We start from the raw sequence: 23,465 nt of genomic DNA, 5'->3' as shown, positions 1-23,465 counted from the left end.
TCTCTCTCTCTCTCTCTCTCTCAAAAATAAACATTAAAAATTTTTTTAAATAGGTCTCTCAGAGCTCAAGAATAAAAAGGACCTTTTGACTGAACAATTAAAGAATATAATAATACTGACTCTCCACCCACATCCCAGGATTGTGGTAAAGACTTAGTAGATAATAGGTATAAAGGATTTTTAAATCCTTAGAGAAAGTTTTGTGTAAATAATTTTTTGAATTTGCATACCCTATATGTATGCTAATAACAAAGTTTCTTTGGAGATGATTTCTTGCCTGGGGCACTATACATTAAAGGTGATATCAAGTTATGTTTATCTCGTGAGAAAATAAAGCAACACTGGTTTATCACGAAGAATAACATGAAAGCTCAAAAATAAAGTCACCAAAAAAATGATGCATTATTTCAATAATATTTTACATTCTTATTGCACATTTCATCATAAAGATCAATAAAATGTTCCAACTAATAATAAATGCAGGAATTATTCAACCTCCTGTCTTCACAAACTGTCTCAGGAATGGAAGACAGTAACTGTATTTACACCCACCCGTCTACACAGTTCAATGATTTAGAATAGAAAGTAAAAATCTCAAAAATTATAGACAGAATTATGTCTGTCAGAGCTTGAGTCAGGGGGAGACCGACCCAAGAAAGTAACCAAAATCCACACACTAGGTTTTTGTATTGTGAAATATACATCTTGCTTTTAATAAACAACAATAAAATCTATAACCATCGCTAATTGTTGTTTTCTTAAATTTTTCAAATAGGGATCTTATAGAAAATGTCTTGAAATTATTGACAAAGAGGTAAAAGGGAGAGAATTGAGCTATTTTCTATAGTTAGTCTAAGCTTTTTTTTTTTTTTTTTTTTTTTTTTGGAAGTAGGGTAGTAATGAGATTTTCCCGTGAGATCTTCTGGCCCACGGAGAAAGTAAGTCTTACATAGTCTATCTGGTGCAAAGCGTTCCATCATCAGTGAAAGAGCAACCTCCTTTAGGCGTGTTGTTGCTAGGTTACTGTTAAATAGAATTACTGTACTGTAATATATTCATAAAGAAAGAGTCAGGAGATAAGTAAGAAAATAATTATAATAACTTTGTCATGTTTATGCAACTTGATGCATTCATATATCCAGAGGCATTATTCTAGGGGGAGAAAAGAAAAATAGATTTTCCATTTTGAATATTCTTAGTGATTCATTGAATGTGTCTCAGATAACCCAAACACCTTGAAAGCATTTCAATTAAAGAGGATACTTAAGCCACAAGTCTAGGTTCCTGGATTTCTCTTAATCAATACTGCAGCTGATTGGTACAAATGCTGACATTTGACAGAGGAAAATTATAAATGCTATATTTGAGGGAACCTGGAGTTATATATATTCTAGCTTACAACCATTGGAAAGAAGCACAAGGTATCACAGTTTAAGGATTCTGTGGCTTAATATTCAACCATCAAATAATGTTTCTTTTATAAATGGCTCAGTGTAGTTAATACTACTTTTATTGGCTCTTGTGCTAGAAACGAATGATCATTTATATATTATGATCACTGGACAAAGTTTTACACATGAGACACTGAAGCCAGAAACTTGTAGATGGGGCTTGGCATCAGTAAGTTTTAAAAGCTCCATTGGTCATTGACGAGCACCAGAGCAAAGATCCCCAGGTCTGTAGACCATCAAATAGTGCATTCCTCTTTCAGAAGGTTTTAAAATGAAAGGGCAGAAGAGCACAGACCTTTAGAATTGTGCATTGGCTGTGTCAATATTAGGTGAATACCAAAATCACAATATATAATTTACACTCAAGAGGAAAAATTTTAACAATCTATTTTCTGCAGCAGGCCTCTCCAATCTTTCTCATTCACACTCCAGAAATTATATTGCTTTAGAGAAAATAAAGGGATAGAATGAGCAACTAACTCCATCTGTAAATTTTTAAAAATAAACCTACAACCAAAAATTGCACCTCTAAAGTGTGAGTTTGGGATTTGGACATTTTTGCAAGTGAAGGGTAAAAAATAAAACCTGCCAGGAAATGGAAAATAGAATTTTTTTTCTACTTACCACTTTATGAAAGTGACTATAACATGTGCAAAATCACCACTGACATTCACCCTGAAATATAGGTTTGAGTAGGGTAGAGGGTTGAATATGAACTGAACTATGTGAAGCATACATGACCAAAAAAAGTAATAATAATCCAAAAGGATATGGAGTGCACCAATTCTTTTTTTTTTTAATTCTCTTTTCCTATACTGATGGTTCAGAGTGCAGGGACAAATGTTTTTAAAATTTTTTCTCCACCTTACAAAAAAGGTTCTATTTCTTGTCTCATCTTAGACACACAGCTAACTAGCAAAAGTTATTGATACCCTTCATTTTAGGCAAGTTCAGAAGAGTGGAGATACTGTAGAATTCTCAACCTTTGAAAGGGAAATACTTTTGAACTTCTACTCTGGCCATCCTTCAGTTCTTAGCTCTGAGCAGAAACCCAGCAAGCCAAGCTTTTCCTCTATTTCTTAAATGGGAAACACCAGTCTGTCACCCCCCCTGCCTTTACCCTCCACTGTCAGCCTCAGGCAGACCAGCTGCCTGCCTCTGAAGGAGGGCACAAAGGACGTGGGGCCCCTCAGGGTGGCCTCTGATTCTTCCAACCCTCAGGCAAAGGCTTCAAAGTCTATAACTGAGCTCCAGTCTTGCCACCTTGTTCTTGCATGCTTTTTTGAGTGTTTCCCAAACTCTGAAATGGAATTTTAGCATAAATCAATGAGTAAGAAGCTTGTGAAAACTGAGCATTCTCAATTGACAACCGTTCCCAACAGGGAGTCATCTTTATTTCAGTTTTGTCATCAGTGCTGAATTTCCATAGGTGTGTAAATGAATAGAAAAATCTGGAAGGATAATGTTACCTCAGTGGTAACAGTGGTTATCTCTAGGAAAGGGAGGGGGGAAGAAGGGGGGTGAGGGTGATGGGCAAAGTAACTTTCACTTATTCTCTGATAATTTGTGTAATTAATTGTTTTAAGTGTGTAATAATTCAATTGTATATCAATTAGTAATATGAATTTACTGTATACTTAACATTCAATAGAATAAAAAGTTCTATGGAATATGATATAAAATAAAGTCTCTGATGCTAGAGACCTTACCATTGCAAAGGAGATCCCCTCTTTTTGAGAACAGGAATATACCCAAGTTTATATGACTGATTCCAGTCAAGGATATATTTATTTTGTTGCCTATATACCCAAACGACTAGATAGTGAATTACAGATTTTATAATTTTGTTCATCAACTGAGGGAAGAAGGAGGGAGGGAGGAAGTATAAGAATATGGCTTTTCATTTCTATGCCTAAGGTGGATATCACTGAGATTGCACATATTTTCACAATCCTTGTCAAAATCTCAAAACAGTGTTCCAGAAGCCACTGTTAATCTATAAGCAATGGCCCATATGACCCTATGAAGTCTTCTAAGGCAGCGAGTTGTTCTTAATGAAGCAGACACTAGACTTCCGCCCTGAACTTCTTATCATGAGGATGCATCTGAATAGCTCAGGGAGATTTCCCACATACATATACCCAAGTTTCAGCACTGGAAAGTTTTATTTTTGAAAAATGTTCATGTATTTATTTTGAGAGAGAGAGAGGGAAAGAGAGAGCATGCACACACACGAGTGCGCATGAATAGGGGAAGGGCAGAAAGAGAATCTTAAGCAGGTTCTGGGCTGTCAGCACACAGCCTGGCTTGGGTGGGGGCTGGGGGGATGTGGCAATCTCATGAAAGGTGAGATCATGACCTGAGCCAAAACCACGAGTGAGACACTTAACCGATTGAGCCACCTAGGCGCCCCAGGAAAGTTTGATTTTTTGTAAATATGATTAGATCCTAACATGTACATACTGCAAACAGAATCTCTGGATGATTCTGATGAACTGGTTAGCAATTACAGTGTCATGTAATTGACATTACACATTTATAAATATCGATGGTAATGTAGGTCTATTACATTTAACTTTGGATGACTTCAGTTGTAGTTCTGATCCTAGAACTTAATAGCCTCATGACCCTGGGTGGTTATATAGTTACCCAAAGGTTTAGGTGTTTCACTGACAAAACCTGATTACAAAAACATTGTTGCTATTTCTCATAGTCATTTCGACTCCAAAGGACTCCTGGCTTAGCCGTATACTATCTGTGGGACAGTGAATGAATCACCTCACCTCTGGGTCCTCAGTATCTTTACTGGTTCCATGGTTCTCAATCTCTGTTCTGAAACAGAGCCTTGGAGGACCAAGTTGGCTCAGAGGATACGGTGAAGAGTGCAGGCAATGAGGTCTCTATCCCTCTTTCCCTGCCTCATCCACAGCATCTTATGTCTATTAGATTTCTGTGTGAGATTCTTTCACAGCCAAATATATTTTAAAGCACTGAACCAGATGAACTTTGAGGTCACAACTAGCTCAAAAGTCTTTAAATCTAATCACAGAATTGCTGGGCTCAAATTAGATAATAGTTGTTAGTGTGGTGTTTTATAAAATGCAAAGCCATCAAGCTGAGTGGCCTTGGAAGTCTTATAGCATGGGCTTAAATTTTCTCAGCTTGCAAAGTGGGCTAATCTCCTTTTTTTTCTTCTTCTTTTATTGTCAGTCCTGGCTTGATTTCTCTTGCCCTTGCACCTTTATACTGCCCATAAAAGAAGCCAGTTTCCTGAACCTACCCTTTCACCAGACTCTTTGATCCCAATCAAACGCTGGCCTCAGCCAATTTCAGCAGAGGTAAGAGCATATATTCATAGAAACCCTGCTACCTCCCCTTTTCCAAATGGCAGGGCTTAGAAAATAACCACACTCCGATGCTAGGAAGGAATATGGATGTTCAGGCAAGATTTCTGGGTCCCCATATTAACCATCCTAACCTCTGCACAACAATGAATTCGTGCAGTCGGCCCTTCCTTGAACACTACAATTGAGTGAGCAGTTCTGTCTTAGCAATGGGCTGTCTTCAGGGTCCTGCTCAACTCACCCCTTTCATTACTCCCATTCACATACCCATAATGCCTTACCCCAAAGGTTCTCAAGATGAAAATGTCCAATTTTGAATCTAGTCATTCTGTACTGATGATGGTGAAGAAATCATTCCACAAGTCTCAGTCCCATGACTATTTAATTTATAATTGAGGGAACAGCATCAACTCTAAAGCAGGTAAACTACAGTCATTGTGTTATTGCTAAAGCATGATGTATGAAGTCTATGCAGAACGACTGGAAAGTTAGTTGAAGAATGAGTATGTCTTAGAAGGAGTTTATGCTAATGTTAAGGCATTTTGGACTTTATTTTGCAAGTCATGAGAGAACCCTTGAGGCAGCTGATCGCTGAGAAGCCATCTACCCCTACCAATTCTTATTTTTACATAGATGTCTTGAAATGGTTTGTTTGGGCAAACCACAGCTTCTAATTTGCTATTTACATTTGCACATCAAGAGATTTTTTTTCTTATGGAAAAGTACATGTAAATTATATGAGACCAGGGATATAAATGCAACTACTCTGAAAACATTCTGCAAAAACTGCCTTGGAGTATTTTAAAGCATATACGTTTACACTGAAATCCAGATTCCTAAACGTTAACCTCTTCCGGAGTGTTTGAAACGATTTCATCACTGGCAAACACACAGCTCATTTACTGAGGCTTACATTTTACTGACACTGGCTTAACAAGGCACGAGAGGCTTTAGTTTACATTTCTCCCTAAAATGCTGTGAGAATTATGCAGATCTGTTCCTGATGCTGCCATTGCTCTACCTAATTATTTTTTGCATATTCATTTGAGTGCTTTGATTCGTTTTCTTCAACATATTCTCTGACTTCAAAGGGTTTTTAGGTCCCCTCAGACGTTTGTGATATTTCTCTCCCACTGGGTTCTAAAATGTGGCAACTGGCCACCTTTTTGGAGGTTGTTTAGGAGTTTTAAATTTTTTCTTTTAATTTTAATTCCAGTGTAAAGGACAGTGCCATATTTGTTTCCGGTGTACAATATAGTGACTCAACAATACATCACCCAGTATTCGTCACAACGAGGATGCTCCTTCATCTGGTCTGGGAGTTTGGATCCTCCACATGGACAGGTTGAATGGGTGGCATCCTCAGTCCTCTCAAGTGTACTATTAAGAAAAGGGTGATGAAAAGCTAGCCTACTTCTTCCTCCTCCAGCCCATTTTCCTCTCCTTATTTATCCCTGCCAGTCCCTTTCTCCATATACTTTTGAATAGTGAAAAGAATGATTCAGATTTTTCCTCCATTTCTACACACATGCCAGTATCTGTTCCCATTCCCACTGAAGACTGTCTCCTCAGAGAAGGAAGATATTTTAGCTGATCTCCAACAGTGAAAGAGTGGCAACACAGAAACCCATCTCTCTTCTAGATAAAGTCTTCCAAACAAGATCTGAATAGTAATCTCATCATCATCATCGTCACCATCATCATAACAAAAGCAACAACAACAGCTACCAGAGATTGAGCAGGCAATGCTAAGACTTGCACACGACTTACATAAACGATCTCATTTAATTTTTGCAGCAATCTTATGAAGCTGTCATTCATGTTATCTCTAATTTGCAGAGGAGAAAACTGTATTTATTCAGAGTTAACATATTTTCCCCCAACAGACCGCTAGTAAGTGGAAGAATCGGTATTCATCCCCAATCTCTCTGACTTTTAAACCCGGCCTGTGAACCCCACTCTATCGTGGGGATTGCTCTGCAATCCATATCTTCAGACATTCACCAGTTCTCCAGGTGGTAATAATGGATAGCCTCCCACTGGTAGACCCCTCTGTTAGAAACTGTACAAGATACAAACAGGAGTCAAACCTGCATTCTGCTCTCAGGAATCATACATGTTTTGATACAAGTAAGTACAGTACAAGACAGAAGAAGAAAACACTGTAACAGCATAATGTAGAATATGTGTTGCCAAAGTTCTAAGGAAGAGGAGGTGGCCCAGCTGGATGATCGCAAGGGCTTTTAGATGTGCGGCCTCATTAATCTTCAGAAAACCGCAAACTGAAACTACAATTAAATAGTAGTCCTCACACGCTGGAGGTTAGCATCCATGTTAAAATGGATGCAAAAACGTTAATGTCTATATCTACTAAGTGCCGAAGGAGATGTAGAGCAAAAAGAGTCTTCTAGAATCAATTTTTCATAATCTGGGAAAGTTTAAGGCATGCATACCCTAGGTGCAACAACATCTCTTCTAGGCTACCCTTGAGAAGTACTCTTGCAAAACTGTACCAGTAGAGACATACAAGTATGTTCATAGAAACACTGTTTGTAATTAAACAAAAAGGTGGACAACCTAAATGTCCATCAATAGTAGACCTGATAAATAGAAAAATTAAAAAAATGTGATGTATACATGACATAGGATACTATATAGTAATTAAAATGGATGCACTATAACTATAGGCTTTAACATCAATGTACCTCACAAACAATATTCAAAACTAAAGAAGCAGACCACAAAATAACACATACAGAATGATTCCAGCTATATACAATTTTAAAGGAGGCAAATTAAGCTATTTTTTAAGGAGGCACACACACATAGTAAAACTATAAATAAGAGCAAGAGAGTGTTTCTTGAGAAGAAATCAGGCCATTGATGGTGTCTATTCCACAGCAGCATAATGTGCACACAGAGTTTACATGTAATGAATAGTATCTTAAGATAAGTGGTAGATACTGGGATGGGTTCCAGTTAGTCTTTACAATTTACAGTGACCTTTTAAATTGTCTACATGTTACAAATAATGCTCTATATGTAAGGGATTTTCAAACACACACAATTTTCAAGATAGGTCTAAGAGAGATTGTGATGGAAATGTTATTTATGTAAGCATGAGAAAACAGGGCTTTGGAATTATGGAGATGGGTAGGAAAGGTGTCATACACAAAGGTACTGCACAACCTGCTGCTCCTTATTTAGGGTGTGGTCATTATACAATAAAGATGAGTAATATAATCATTGTGTAAATGAAATCCCTAAATAATTAATATGCGTGTGGTTGGGGGCTCAGTGGAGAGGAAGCACATGCATGAACATGAACTGTCGTGAAGAATAGTGCCTGGAGATAATTGTGGGTAAGCTGAAACAAAAGACTAAAACCAACAAAATCAGATGCTTTGGTAAAAATATCAGTCTGTTGTAGGAGTATCTAAAAATAGGGGCGCTGGGTGGCTCAGTCGGTTGAGCGTCCAACCTTGGCTCAGGTCATGATCTCATGGTTTGTGGGTTTGAGCCCCACATCAGGCTCTGTGCTAACAGCTCAGAACCTGGAGCCCGCTTGGGACTCTGTGTCTCCCTCTCTCTTTGCCCCTCCCCCACTCACACTGTCTGTCTCCCAAAATAAATAAACATTAAAAAAAATTTTTTAAATGTACCTGCAACAAGTAATACCCATGTAAGAGAAACAGCAGCAGAAGATGGGATGGACATAAGCCCATTTGAAGACCACAAGACTCAAAATGTATTGATGGTCTAAAAACATGTGATGTCAAGATTTATTACATAAAAGCAAAGGTGATTAGGTAGTATCATGAGACCAAAGTAGGTAAGTATTATGACACAGAGAGTGCAGGCCTTCCTTGAGAAAAAATCACAATACAGCCAATAGAAGAAAACACAGAGTGCTCAGACCTTTAACGTTTAGACATAGAAATGGTGGGAAATGTATATTGCTCCGGCGGGAAGTGAAATTCTAACATTCCCGTGGCCGCAAAAGACTCAGGGCCAGAAGCAATCCAGAGCTCACAAGTCTTAAATGCTTTCAAAGTTCAGAGAAAAGGCAGTGGTAGGAAATGTAATTAAGTGAAGAGAGTCCACATCACATGCAGGCACTCAGAATCAAATTTGGAAAACGAGTAATGTGGCTATGCCTCCTGAATTCCAGCCTTCAGGCCACCAGACTGGGACTCCTGATGGCCGGTTGCCTTGGACGAGGCACTTCCTGCAGTCATACAACCAAGAAATGGCACAACACTGTATGTATGTTAATCTCCATCCTCATCATTCAGCAATCTTTCCATTATTGTAGCACATTACTCTTCTCTCAGTATGATGTTGTCAATGGAGGGTGGTAAGGGGTTGGAGCATATAGAGTGACTTCTATTGTCTGTTGCTGAGTTTGGTAGAATTTACACTTTCCATTTTAAAAGTAATATCAATTCATTTCAAAAGCACACAAACCTAAATTAACATACAGGTGTGGATTTTTAAATCTCATGAAATAAATGAGGTCATTGTATTCAGCACATCCTTGACATTTTAATGAAGCATATTAACAAAAATTATGCTCCAAAGTCATTACACTGAGCTATTATTCTCTGTTACACTAGGTCATCACTGAATCCAAAGGAAAAACACCTAATAAAATTATGTTATGGTAATATTATCAATAATGACATAATTATAGTGACATTAATGACAATATGAGGGACTTCATTCTAAAATATCACTACATGGTTGAACAAGTTGAGTGTAAATAAAAAGCCATCATTTGTAGCTCATGAGCAATTCTCTGTTTAATTTTTCATGCTGTAATTTGCAGTAAAAATGACAATATGGAGACCCATACTTTACTTGTCAAGTAAAGCTGCAGTTTCCTTATTATCTGTCACTGAAACTATCCATTCCAGACTATTTGAATTTCCCATTCTCCCAACATTTTGATAATACGGTGAAAATATTAAAGTATTCTACACTTGGATATACTTTAAATAAACTAACTTTGCCTTTCAATATTTCCATCCCCAACTATTCTATCATCATCATCATCATCATCATCATTTTTATTGTTAAATAGATCCCCTGAAGGTGGCAGATGTAGTGACTCCAAAATTGAAGAGAGTCTAAAGTGTGAAGCACCTGACCTTCTACTTCTCAATCAAACAAGTCAAATGACTAGTTTCATTTCTAAGGATATTCTCCACTCAAATCTAAGGTAGAAGAAGCATTCTTTGCTTCCCCACTTACCAGCTGAAGGGTTTTTGAAGTGGCACTTAAATTCTCTGAGGCTTACTCGAACGATCTGTAACATGGGAAGTTCTGAAAGGGAAAAGAATAGCAGCGTGAAGACCAAAAGAAAATACATGGGGAAGATTGGCTGGCCACATGGACAAACAAGTTCATCTTTTCCAAGGTCATGTACTTAGTTGACCAGCCTTAGGTTGGGTATTCCCAAAGTCCTGGACTTGATCAAGCATGATGACTTACATGGGCAAAACTTGCAAAACCTGGAACATTAAACACAGTTCATGACACTTTTATCCTGTGGAGGGGAAATAGTTCCCTAAGTACAATATAACTTGCAGAGAGTCTCCATCAACAGCATGAATAGCACTATTCATGATATTTAAATGGAGCCACACTACACGGTGAGCAAAACTTGCCAAAAAATGGATTTGCTCATCTTATTGATGCCAAGTAGCATCCAGAAGCCAGTAGGGCATTATGCTCTCTAATATATATGTTCCATCAGAAATTCATCTCTCATTTGATGGACATCTTCTGGCTACACAAAGACTGAGCCAAAGCTTTGTAATGACTACTTTTCTATACTTAGTCAATCTCAGCTCTTAGAGTGTGCTTACTAGTATTCCTCGTAAATAGAAAAAGATACAGTCTCCTTTTTAAAAAATATTTATTATTTATTTTTGAAAGAGAGAGACAGATTGCAAGCAGGGGAGGGGCAGATAAAGAGGGAGACACAGAATCTGAAGCCGCTCCAGGCTCTGAGAAGTGAGCACAGAGTCCAATGCGGGGCTCGAACTTAAGAACTGCGAGATCATGACTTGAGCTGAAGTCGGAAGCTTAACTGACTGAGCCACCCAGGCACCCCAATACTGTCTTCTTTTTAATATATGAACAATTTCAAAAATATAAAAAATTAGAGAGAATAGTAATAACAAACTCTGATGTACCTATCACCCAGCATTAACAATAAACAACATAGAGATGATCTTTGTTTCTCTATAACTCCCTCCATCCTGCTATCTCTTTTAATATCCACAACAAACCCATGTATTAGAGTCCATCATTATCTCACTCTCACAAAGCAACTGATGTGTCCAAATATTAAGTAGTATGGCAGCAGTCACATCTAGTGAGTGCCAGACCCAGAGAACAAAGACAGTGCTGCCTGTTTCAGAGTCTTCTCTCTGGTCTGCTTTTGTGTGCTCCATGAAAGTTAGTGACTGAGTCTGAAGCCATATAAATTGCCATATCAACCACGGCACTGGCATAAAATAGACGGCACACTTAAATTGGGCAATTTGAAAAAAGGTTAATAAAATGACTCTTTACAAAAAATTAATGAAGTTCCATGAGTTAGTAAAATCAGGAGGAAGTGTCACTAACCCTAAGCCCAACAAGCAAAGACAATGAGCAGTTATAGGAACCCAGATTCAGAGATGGCTGTGTGTACAGAATTGCCTGATAGGAGCCCCCTCGTTTAAGGGACATAGCTAATGTGAATGAGTCCACAGAGAGTAGCTGGGGCTATCTTACACTCTATTCCTTTATTTCCTTATTCTCAACTCATCAAATCTAATCAAATGCCAGAAGTCAGGGTTGCCCATTGATACAGTTCACAGAAGTCAGCCTCTCAAAGCTCAGAGCAGGGTAGAAATGTTGGATTTGGAGGGGAAAAAGATGATATTCAGTACAACTGTCTATCTATAAGCAGGGAAGATGTGGTGTATTATTTTGTCATAATGACTCTATTCTAATCAGAAATTTGGGGGCCTTGGTGAAGAATAAAAAATGATACTTATCTTTTAGCCTGCATTACTAATTGCATTGGTAATGCAGACATAAAGTTTTCAAGAATTTCTAATAACTGTTAAATCAAAATCTGGGTCAGTTTAAGAATATATGTGCACACAATACTTAAAGCAGCATGTAAGTACCTACAGAGTATGTCCTGAAACAACTTTAAAAACATGAAGATGTTTAAAGCTTATTTATTTATTTTGAGGGAGAGAGAGGGAAAGAGTGCAAGCAGGGAGGGGGAGAGAGAGAGAGAGAGAGAGAGAGAGAGAGAATCCCAAGCAGGTTCCATGCTGTCAGTGCAGAGCCCAACGCAGGGCTCAATCTCATGAACCATGAGATCATGTCCTGAGCTGAAATCAAGAGTCAGACACTTAACTGAATGAGCCAGCCAGGCACCCCCAAAACCTGAAGGTGTTTAAATCCACCCAGGCCACACATAATCAGTCAGAATCACCAAAGAGAAGGCCTGGAATTATGCAGGTATTAAAGCCTCAGAGGTGATTATGAAGCATAACTAGGGTGAAGAAGCCCTGTTTCGACTTGAACATGAATACATGATGAATGTAAAAGTTTGAAAGTGGAATGAGGAAAGAGGAAATCCAAGATGACTTTCCTGGAATGTAATCTCAGTGAAGGTGGAGGTCTGTGTCTCTTTTGTTCACCAATGTATTTTGAATACTTAGAACAGTGCCTGCTGTAGTATAGCATGTATTCAATAATAATTCATTGAGCAAATTAATTCCAAAATGAGATAATGCACACAAAGAATTTAGCACAGTGACAAAATTATAACATGATAACAATTAATCTTTTATTCTTCTAATTGATTGATTACACATCTATCTTTATTAGCAAATTATCCAGGCTCTCCCTTTTGTACTTCTTAGTCTAGTGATATATCCACACACCAGGCAGGCAGAAAGAAATAAAGAATCATATAAACTGGCATTAATTCTTACAGTGGTGCTGTTACTTGGGAAGACAGCCCTTCACAGACAATAGAATGTATACTTTTTGTCCATTGCTGGGTAATGTGCTTGCTGGTCCAAATTTGTGCACTATACATAAAGATTTATCTATTTCCTATATTGCACATCCTTATGCTTATCCAAGCCTTAAATATACCAGCATGGCCAGGTAATAAGGAGCATTAATTCTTCTCTTTTAAGAGAGCCCTTCTTTCCTCACGAAAGTCTGGGGCCCTGCGTGGCATCTAAGGCACAAGTTCTGATGATTCTTCCCCATCTTCCTGCCACATGCCTAGTAAGTTGTTAACAAAGGTTAATTTGGATCCTTCCTTCCTCTCTCTTCTCCCCACCTACAGACCGCTTTCTTTTTATATTTTGCAGAGGCAGAAATGATTTGGAATCTCCACTGTTGGCCATTACCTAACAATTTGAGCCTCTGCCACATACTGGAAAATATTATTTATTGAATGCGGATGGCACAACGGACATTAGATAGTCTAAGTCAGTGTTTGTGTTCTGTCCATCATTATTTTGATAGTTTTCAACTTGTTCTCAGTGTCCAAAAGATTCCCTGACCATGTGTCACACAATTCTATTCATAAAAGATGCCCAGAAGAAGCAAATCTATAGAGACAGAGTGCAAATGAGTGGCTCCCAGGTAAGATGGGAACACTGGGGAGTTGGGGATGGCCAAGAGTTGTGGGGTTTCTTTTTGGGATGATGAAAATGTTCCAATATCAATCAGCTGCACATTTGTGAATGTACTAAAAGCCAGTGAATTTAAATTGGCTAACTGTACAGTGTGTGAATTATATCTCAACAATGGTGTTTGAAAACAAACAAACAAACAAACAAACAAACAAGGATTTTCTGGTAAGTAAGGTTGGGAGCATTCATTACTAAAATACATTGGCATAATAAAAATTCTGATCAGTCCTAAAGTGAAATATAAACAATTAAAACATAGTGACACTTATTTATATATAGACAGACTTATGTGTTTGTTTAGCCTTATTGTATCCACTGAAATCCTTAACAGTTTCCCCTGCTGTTTTCCTAAACATCCGTTTGGGAACTACACATTTTTTGTAAGAGTTCATTTAATCTTTACAGGAGTTATTCATTAAAAAAAAAAGCTATTCCTATTTTTGGCAGATGAAATAACTGAAAATCAGAAGAGTTAATAAATCTGTCCAAATATCACAAACAACAACAAACAAAAATTGGGTGTGAACCCAAGTCCTCACACATATCTGTGATTGAATGCTCTTAAAACACTAAAAATATGATGCAATTCTATATTACTGATGTGGAGAGAGAGAGAGAGAGAGAGAGAGAGAGAGAGCGCTACAATAAATCTGGGGAGAAAACCAGGCAATAATATTTGCTTAAGTAGCATACATTTGTAAAATATATATTTATATCTACATATGTAAATGTCTCTGTGTGTATTTGTGTGTGTCTATGTGTAAGAATATACACTAAAAAGGCAGTAGTGTTACAGACTGGAAAAATGTATTTTTAATTTATAAGTATATTCTTTTTCAGCAAAACACATGCATTAGTTCTAAACAAAAAATGTGGATAAACATCCTCTCCTCCTGCTTCCTATCCCTTTTCTCTATTTCCTATAAGGACAAAAAGCATCTTGAAAAGGTTTTATGAGCTAGAGATACAGCTTAGAAATCCCAGATGGTTTTTGTTTTTAATTTTGGGGTGTGTGTGTGTGTGTGTGTGTGTTTAGGAATATGGGAATTTTTGAATTTCCAACCTGATTTTGATGTTTGTTGTTTTTAATCTTAAAATTCTGCTTCTAGCTCCTTAGATACAATGAAATCTAGAATAGTTACTTTCTTTTTACAGTTGATAAGTTGCTGCAATATAAAAAGCACACAGAAAATTAGAGTCAGAAAGGCCAGGAGAGATAAATGAGTCAAGCCTCTTCATTGTGGAGATGAGGAAAATAAAAGCACAGAGAGGTTAAGTACTTTGTCCAAGCTCACGCAGTTTGTTGGGGAGAGTAGAGGCTAGCCTTTACCTCTCTCAATTCCCTTTCCAGTCCATTTTCTGCTAACTGACATCATGTCTCCAAGAAAGTTTGATTTGCTGCATAGTCCTGTACTAATTAAAAACATCCACATTTCCTCTTTGCTTGGGCAAAACCTGTCAGATGGTACCCAGCAGGTATCTCAAGACCAAAGCTTTCAGAGCTGTAAGAATGAATGCTTTTAGTAGTCCCTCTATCCCAATAAGCAACAGAACAAATATTTTCAATATTGGCTCTGTGGCAGAACATACCATCCTAATGTGGTGTCACGTTGTGCCTGCCAAGGAGAGAGTTCTGCGTCCCCTTTCCAGTTCTGGCCACTGGTTGATATGCTTTGGAGCTTGGTTGCATAAAACTCCCTGCAAGTGGTTGCCCCATGAGATTTTCCTCCATGGAATTCCATGGCTGCTTTTGCCCTTCATCAGAAAATACTAGGAGGTCAGGAAAGCAGAAGAGGATAATACCTGGGGGCCCAGCGATTTTACTTTTCATATTCTATCGGTCAAGATTCAATTAAAGAAGCAGAACTACTGGAGTAGATGGGTAGACTGATAGATAAGAGTTTTGTTGTTATTGCTGATTTTTTTTAGCAACCTCATATCTTAGAACTCATCTGACTTTCATAACTAAGCCTCAGTGTTCTTGATGTTATTACGAACTGACAGGATGCTAATAATTAAATCATATTGTTCTCTTGCTGGACATAAACAGTCTACAGAACATCTACCTCAAACAAGGACATTGTGCAACACAAAATAACAAACATCTGCTTCTCACTAAATGAATGAGTACTACTTTACTAGGAAAAGCTTCATCCCTGCTTTCATATACCCTCCCTATGGATAAGATATAAAATATTCAGTTATAGAATTGTCTCTGCTTTCCAGTAATACCCAATTTGGAGCAAACCTTTGCTTTCTTATACCCTCTCCAAAATTACTCAACCAAAGTCCAAATTCTTTAATAGCTCTAATACTCTCTAACTGAAATACTCCACATTTCTCCATGGTGTATATTCTAGTTCACTATAATGAATAAAAGTAAAGCTTCTTCTACTTCAGGTGTACCTATGGTCTTTTCCTGAAGAGCATGGACTATATATAACCGCATTTATTTATGTGTGTGTATGTGTGTGTATATACATTTATGGAGTTATGACTATATGTACTTCATTTATTTATATGTGTATACTTTATACACACACACACATATATATATACATATATATACATATACATATACATATACATACATATACACACATATACATATACACACACACACACATATATATACATATACATATATACATATACATATATGGAGTTATTTCATATAGAGATTTGACCTTGTACAATTGTGAAAGCTGGTTTAGCAGTCTCTGTAATGCTGTTATCTGCCCATCTGATGTTGGATCTTGAAATGCACAGGGCAGGCGGTTGGGAAAGAAAGATGAATATAAAGTGAGGGAGAGCTGATATAAAGTGAGAACAAGCTGGATCATTGGAGACAGCACTATAAACTCATGTTTAGCTTAATATAGATACAGATGGCTACATATAGAAATATTTATAGATATGTCTATATACACTGGTTAGTATGCACACAAATATCTTCTGGCCCAATCAGCTGCAAGGGCCAAAAAACAAAAACACCCCAGTAGCAATGAGGACATCTAGTGTCCAGATCTTGATTTCTAATATCATTCTCTGATAAAAGGATCCAGAACTCTTGGAGAAATGGCTGCTTCTACGAATGGAGCAGAAACTACACAATGTGAGCCTGAAGTATCTTATAGTGCCAGAAAGCAGAAAAGTGCTAAAAACAATTCCTATGATGGGGATATATCAGAGAGATACAGGAACCAAGTGGAGGAGCTCCTGATAGCCAACATAGGAACAATCTGAGCAAGAAAATAAACTGGTATTGGATTATAACCCAAACAAGAAAATAAATATTTATGAGTTCATATTGATGCCAATACATGATTGAACAAAAATAAAAAACAAATGGGGAGAATAGACAAATCTCTCATGCAGAAGAATTCCAATGATAAATATAGATAGATATTTTCTTAAAGAAGTTAAGCATAACTACCAGTTCCTAAGTGTTAGCTGAGCATAGTGGCTTTCTTCCAAAAAATACAGTATAGAAGGGAAAAGAAAAAAAGAACAACTTTACAATGAAGAGACCTGACAAATACTACCCCAAGCCAGGTAATCAAAGCTCATACCAACAGTGATGTCATATTGATAGTATGCACCCTTGAAATTAGCTGATGAGAATGCTACTTTATCTCTGTTCTTCCCCAAAACTCATTATGCCAGTATAATTATTAGAAGAAAAAAAAAAGAATCAGAAAATACCAATAGAAGGTCATTCTATCAAATACCTGACCAGTAACCCTCAAAATTGTCAAAGTTATCAAAAAGAAGAAAATTCTGAGGAACTGTTATAATCAAGAGGAGTCTAAAGAGTTATTACTTAGTATTCTGGATAAGATCATGAAACAAAAAGAGAACATGAAGGGGGGGAAGTGAAGAAATCCACATAAAGTAAGGATTTTACTTAATAATATGTATCAGGGTGCCTGGGTGGCTCAGTCGGTTAAGCGGCCGACTTCAGCTCAGGTCATGACATCATGGTTTGTGGGTTCGAGCCCCGCATCGGGCTCTGTGCTGACAGCTCAGAGCCTGGAGCCTGTTTCGGATTCTTGTCTCCCTCTCTCTCTGCCCCTCCCCTGCTCACACTCTGTCTCTGTCTCTCAAAAATTAATAAACATTAAAAATATATATATAATGTATCCATATTGGCTTACTTAATTATTATTTTTTAGAGAGAGAGAGAGAGACAGAGAGAACATGAGTGAGGAAGAGGGGCAGAGGGAGAGAGAGAGAATCTTAAGCAGACTTCATGCTCAGTGTGGAGCCCAATGTGGGGCTCCATCCCACAACCCTGGGATCATGACCTGAGCCAAAATCAAGAGTCAGACACTCAACTGACTGAGTCACCCAGTTGCCCCAACATTGGTTTATTTATCATGATGAACATACAATATTAAAGTAAGAAGTTAATAACAGGGAAAATTGGGTGTGGGGTACATAGAAACCTGATTTTCTTCACAATAATTTTGCAAATCTAAAACTTTTAAAATGTAAACTTTATTTACAAAAAAGAAAAAGAACCAGTTGGAATCCACTAATGTTAACTATAGCCCGTGAAGAGAAACTAAGATCTGAGTCAGTTCTTGTTGCCTTTGACCTTGACAGCATGGGTGTCCTGCAGAAGCTGGGACTCTTCACCAGGGAGAACTGAAGGAGTACCCTGAAGAAGGGGGCAAGCCCTTCTGCTGCTCCACTTGTACTCTCCAAATCTCACACAAGAATCTCATTTGCCTTCAGTTCACCCTAAACAAAAGCATAGAAGGAAGAGAATTCTGGAAAACATGGTTTAGCATAGCCAGACTGACATAGCACAAAGTCACCATACACATGCACACAGACATCCTAACATTTGTTCAATCGGGCAGAGGTATCACATTACAAACTAAATATAACCCCCAGAAAGGCAGAGAAGACTTAAATACACATTACTTATGATAAATGTTCATCATTTCCTTGGAACAGATTTTGATAGGAAGAGGGCAGCCAGAGACAATGTGAATTTCAAAGTCCCTGAGAGAGAACAGGAGGGAAGCAGGAAACAGAACCAGGAAGTGGACAAGGGAAAAGACAGGTTCCAGTCTGAATCCAGGGCCCAGCACCAATCCAGAAACAAGGACAATTCTCCCATGTATCAAACTTTATTTTAACCTAATAAATACTGATGTTCATATTGGTTAGGGCCTTCATTCAAGTATGACCATCATGTTTTAATAGTTAAAATAAAATCAATGGTAGCTTGGTTATTTTCCAAAAGCAATTCATGATTAGGAATTCATCTATTTAATTGAATCAAAATGAGCGTGAAACTTTGATTTTACTTCCTGACGCAAAATTATGACAACTGGCCTATAGTCGTTTCTTTGTCGGTAAGGCTATAAGTTTATTGATCCCAGGTTGTCTGAGACTGGTCTCTCAGCTAGACTGTACAATTTTTGAGATGAGAAATCACCCATCCCTTGTTTTAATCTCCTATCTTCAGCAACTTGTAGAGTATCCAACACATAGCTGGGTCATCATTGAATGAATGATTGAATAGTGTGGGTGAATTTACAAATAAAAAAATTAAGATGATAGTAGTAGCACTGTTTCATAGAAAGATCATGGCTTCAGAGGCAGACAACTCTACCAATTGGGGCCTCAGAGAAGGTATTTAAGATCTAAAGTGAAAATTCATATCATCTATATGTTGATTACTCACAGATTGATAATTTTAGCCCAAATAACTTTCCTGAACTACCATTCTGCATGTCCAACTGCCTGCTTGACATCTCCATTTGGACATCTAGTAGACTGGGAAGACTCAATATGTCTAAAATTAAGCTCTTGATGAGTTCCACACTCCCCCCCTCCCCTGGAAATTGGAAAAAGCCTTTTATGGGCTGTTTCTCATTCATTAATGCCAACTCCATTCTAATTGCTTATGCCAAATATTTGTCACCTTTAATTCCTCATTTTCTTTCAAACTGTAACACTGGCTCATCAGCAAATTTTGTCATCTCTACTTTCAGAATATTTATAATTTGACCATTATCCTTACAGCCGCCACTCTAAGCCACTGTCATCTGTGACCATGATTATTGCAATAGGGAATTATTGACCTCCCTGCCTCTGTCATTGCTGTCCTTGAAGATTGTTCTCAAAACAGTAGCAGAGTTTACCTCCTTAAAATATATAAGTGATAGCTGTGCTTCTACTCAGAGAAAAAGCCTTAAACCCAATGTTCTTACTATGAGCTCCAAAACTCTATAAAATCTGCCTTCCTCTACCCCTTTCTTTTTATGCCTCTATCTTCTACTAGTTTGTCCCTCATTCACTCACTCCAGCCACACTGTTCTCTTAGGGATGATAACAATATCTAACCTAGGTTTTATCAAAGGTATTAAATGAGATAATGCACATAGAGTTTAGCCCAGAGCCACATCTGGGAAGCATTTAATGGACCCGTATAGCAATTGCTAAAACTGTTGTGATCATTATTACCATTATTATGCTTCCCAAAGAAGCAACATTCCAAGACAGTATATTCATCTTGATCATTAACCATATGATTCAAAATCACTTTCAACTGCTTCTCAAAGTCAAGTTTACCCTTCAGGTTTAAAAATTTTGCCATGAATTCATTCCTTCAAAAATTTGCTTCAGACTCTGGAGGGACTTCCAAAACACAATTGCGAAATTATCCTGTTTCAGAAACAACACTTGCTAAACACTCTGGTTGGGAAAACATTCAGTTGATCACATAAGTTTTCTTATTTTTTTTTTATTATCAACTTTATTACTTTACTCATGTTTTATAGAACAGAAAGCATCATATATTTTCATTCATCTCTGGATAATACCATGAAGAGCTAGCAATAAGTAAGACTTAAATTTAGGTAATGCTTTTTTCGTTCTGGTAAGTTTTTCAGAGATGGGAAAAGTAGAAGTGTTTGTTGCAACCATTGTTTTTGCTGTTTGTTTGCTTTGAAACTTCCCTTTGTGTCCAGGCTTCAGAACTTGCAAAGAAATCTGACACCAGTTTGTCCTCCTGCACAAAGGTAAGCTTGGGAAATGAAATCTTCTTATACTTTTACCATTGACTTATTCAAAATCAGGACAAGAATTATGTCTCTACACCTTATAGTAGTATTCTAAACTTTTTGAGAGATGTTGGGAAATTTCAGTTAATATGATTTAAAGAGAGCTCCTTCCATTTTTGGTCCATCACGGATGGATCACCAACATGTGTCTCACCCAGTAGCAGTCCTTTGGGTAGGGTATTCCCTTTCTTGGCCTGGTGACTTCCTGAGCAGACCAGTGTTCCTTAACATGGAAGTATACAAACTGCTCAGATTATTTTCAAGAGCCTCCCAAAGAACCAGAGACTTTGAATTATAAGGGATTTTGCCCACAACCTCTCCCTTTCTCTCATATTCCTTCATCAAGCTTCCCTTGTTTAGAACCTCAAATCAAAAACAGACATGAGTATTCCTGCATGCTTCCTCAGTGCACAGTCTGAGTGCTGATACAGTTTATGTTTATGGCCCATCTCTCCTCATAGAAGTTTCACAAGCTCAGGAATTTGTTTTTTGGGGTTTGTTTTTTATATTTTTCCATGATCTAGCCATCATTTCTAGAACAGTGACTACAGGCTGAATGAATGAATCTTTCCCCCCATATAGCATGTAGGATCCATGTAATTTTATTAGCTATCATTTTGTTAAGCCCAATCATGAGAGAAATCTAAGAAATGCTCTTCGTTTGCAGGTTTTGAAAAAGCCTTCTAGGACTCAGGGCAAGATGGCGGCTTAGGAGGACGCTGGGCTCACCGCACGTCCTGCTGATCACTTAGATTCCATCTACACCTGCCTAAATAACCCAGAAAATCGCCAGAGGATTAGCAGAACGGAGTCGCCGGAGCCAAACGCAGACGAGAGGCCCACGGAAGAGGGTAGGAAGGGCGGCGAGGCGGTGCGCGCTACACGGACTGGCGGGAGGGAGCCGGGGCGGAGGGGCGGCTCGCCGGCCAAGCAGAGCCCCCGAGTCTGGCTGGCAAAAGCGGAGGGGCCTGATGGACTGTGTTCCCACAACAAGCGCGACTTAGCGTCTGGGAGGTCATAAGTTAACAGCTCTGCTCGGAAAGCGGGAAGGCTGGAGGACAAAGGGAGGGAGAGCTGCTGAGCCCCCTGACGACAGAGCTCAGTTTGGTGGGGAACAAAGGCGCTCGCCAGCGCCATCTCCCCCGCCCATCCCCCAGCCAAAATCCCAAAGAGAACCAGTTCCTGCCAGGGAACTTGCTCGCTCCGAACAAACACCCAACTCTGCGCTTCTGCGGAGCCAAACCTCCGGCAGCGGATCTGACTCCCTCCCGCTGCCACAGGGCCCCTCCTGAAGTGGATCACCTAAGGAGAAGCGATCTAAGACTGCCCCTCCTGCCCCCGTGCACATTGCCTACCCACCCCGGCTAATACGCCAGATCCCCAGCATCACAAGCCTGGCAGGGTACAAGTAGCCCAGACGAGCCACACCACCCCACAGTGAATCCCGCCCCTAGGAGAGGGGAAGAGAAGGCACACACCAGTCTGACTGTGGCCCCAGCAGTGGGCTGGGGGCAGACATCAGGTCTGACTGCGGCCCTGCCCACCAACTCCAGTTATACACCACAGCACAGGGGAAGTGCCCTGCAGGTCCTCACCATGCCAGGGACTATCCAAAATGACCAAGCGGAAGAATTCCCCTCAGAAGAATCTCCAGGAAATAACAACAGCTAATGAGCTGATCAAAAAGGATTTAAATAATATAACAGAAAGTGAATTCAGAATAATAGTCATAAAATTAATCGCTGGGCTTGAAAACAGTATACAGGACAGCAGAGAATCTCTTGCTACAGAGATCAAGGGACTAAGGAACAGTCACGAGGAGCTGAAAAACGCTTTAAACGAAATACATAACAAAATGGAAACCACCACAGCTCGGCTTGAAGAGGCAGAGGAGAGAATAGGTGAACTAGAAGATAAAGTTATGGAAAAAGAGGAAGCTGAGAAAAAGAGAGATAAAAAAAATCCAGGAGTATGAGGGGAAAATTAGAGAACTAAGTGATACACTAAAAAGAAATAATATACGCATAATTGGTATCCCAGAGGAGGAAGAGAGAGGGAAAGGTGCTGAAGGGGTACTTGAAGAAATCATAGCTGAGAACTTCCCTGAACTGGGGAAGGAAAAAGGCATTGAAATCCAAGAGGCACAGAGAACTCCCTTCAGACGTAACTTGAATCGATCTTCTGCACGACATATCATAGTGAAACTGGCAAAATACAAGGATAAAGAGAAAATTCTGAAAGCAGCAAGGGGTAAACGTGCCCTCACATATAAAGGGAGACCTATAAGACTCGTGATTGATCTCTCTTTTGAAACTTGGCAGGCCAGAAAGAATTGGCACGAGATTTTCAGGGTGCTAGACAGAAAAAATATGCAGCCAAGAATCCTTTATCCAGCAAGTCTGTCATTTAGAATAGAAGGAGAGATAAAGGTCTTCCCAAACAAACAAAAACTGAAGGAATTTGTCACCACTAAACCAGCCCTACAAGAGATCCTAAGGGGGACCCTGTGAGACAAAGTCCCAGAGACATCACTACAAGCATAAAACACACAGACATCACAATGACTCTAAACCCGTATCTTTCTATAATAACACTGAATGTAAATGGATTAAATGCGCCAACCAAAAGACATAGGGTATCAGAATGGATAATAAAACAAGACCCATCTATTTGCTGTCTACAAGAGACTCATTTTAGACCTGAGGACACCTTTAGATTGAGAGTGAGGGGATGGAGAACTATTTATCATGCGACTGGAAGCCAAAAGAAAGCTGGAGTAGCCATACTTATATCAGACAAACTAGACTTTAAATTAAAGGCTGTAACAAGAGATGAAGAAGGACATTATATAATAGTTACAGG

This window comes from Prionailurus viverrinus, chromosome E1 (genome assembly GCF_022837055.1).
Source record: "Prionailurus viverrinus isolate Anna chromosome E1, UM_Priviv_1.0, whole genome shotgun sequence".
Classification (NCBI taxonomy): Eukaryota; Metazoa; Chordata; class Mammalia; order Carnivora; family Felidae; genus Prionailurus; species Prionailurus viverrinus.
This window is presented reverse-complemented; position numbering follows the sequence as displayed.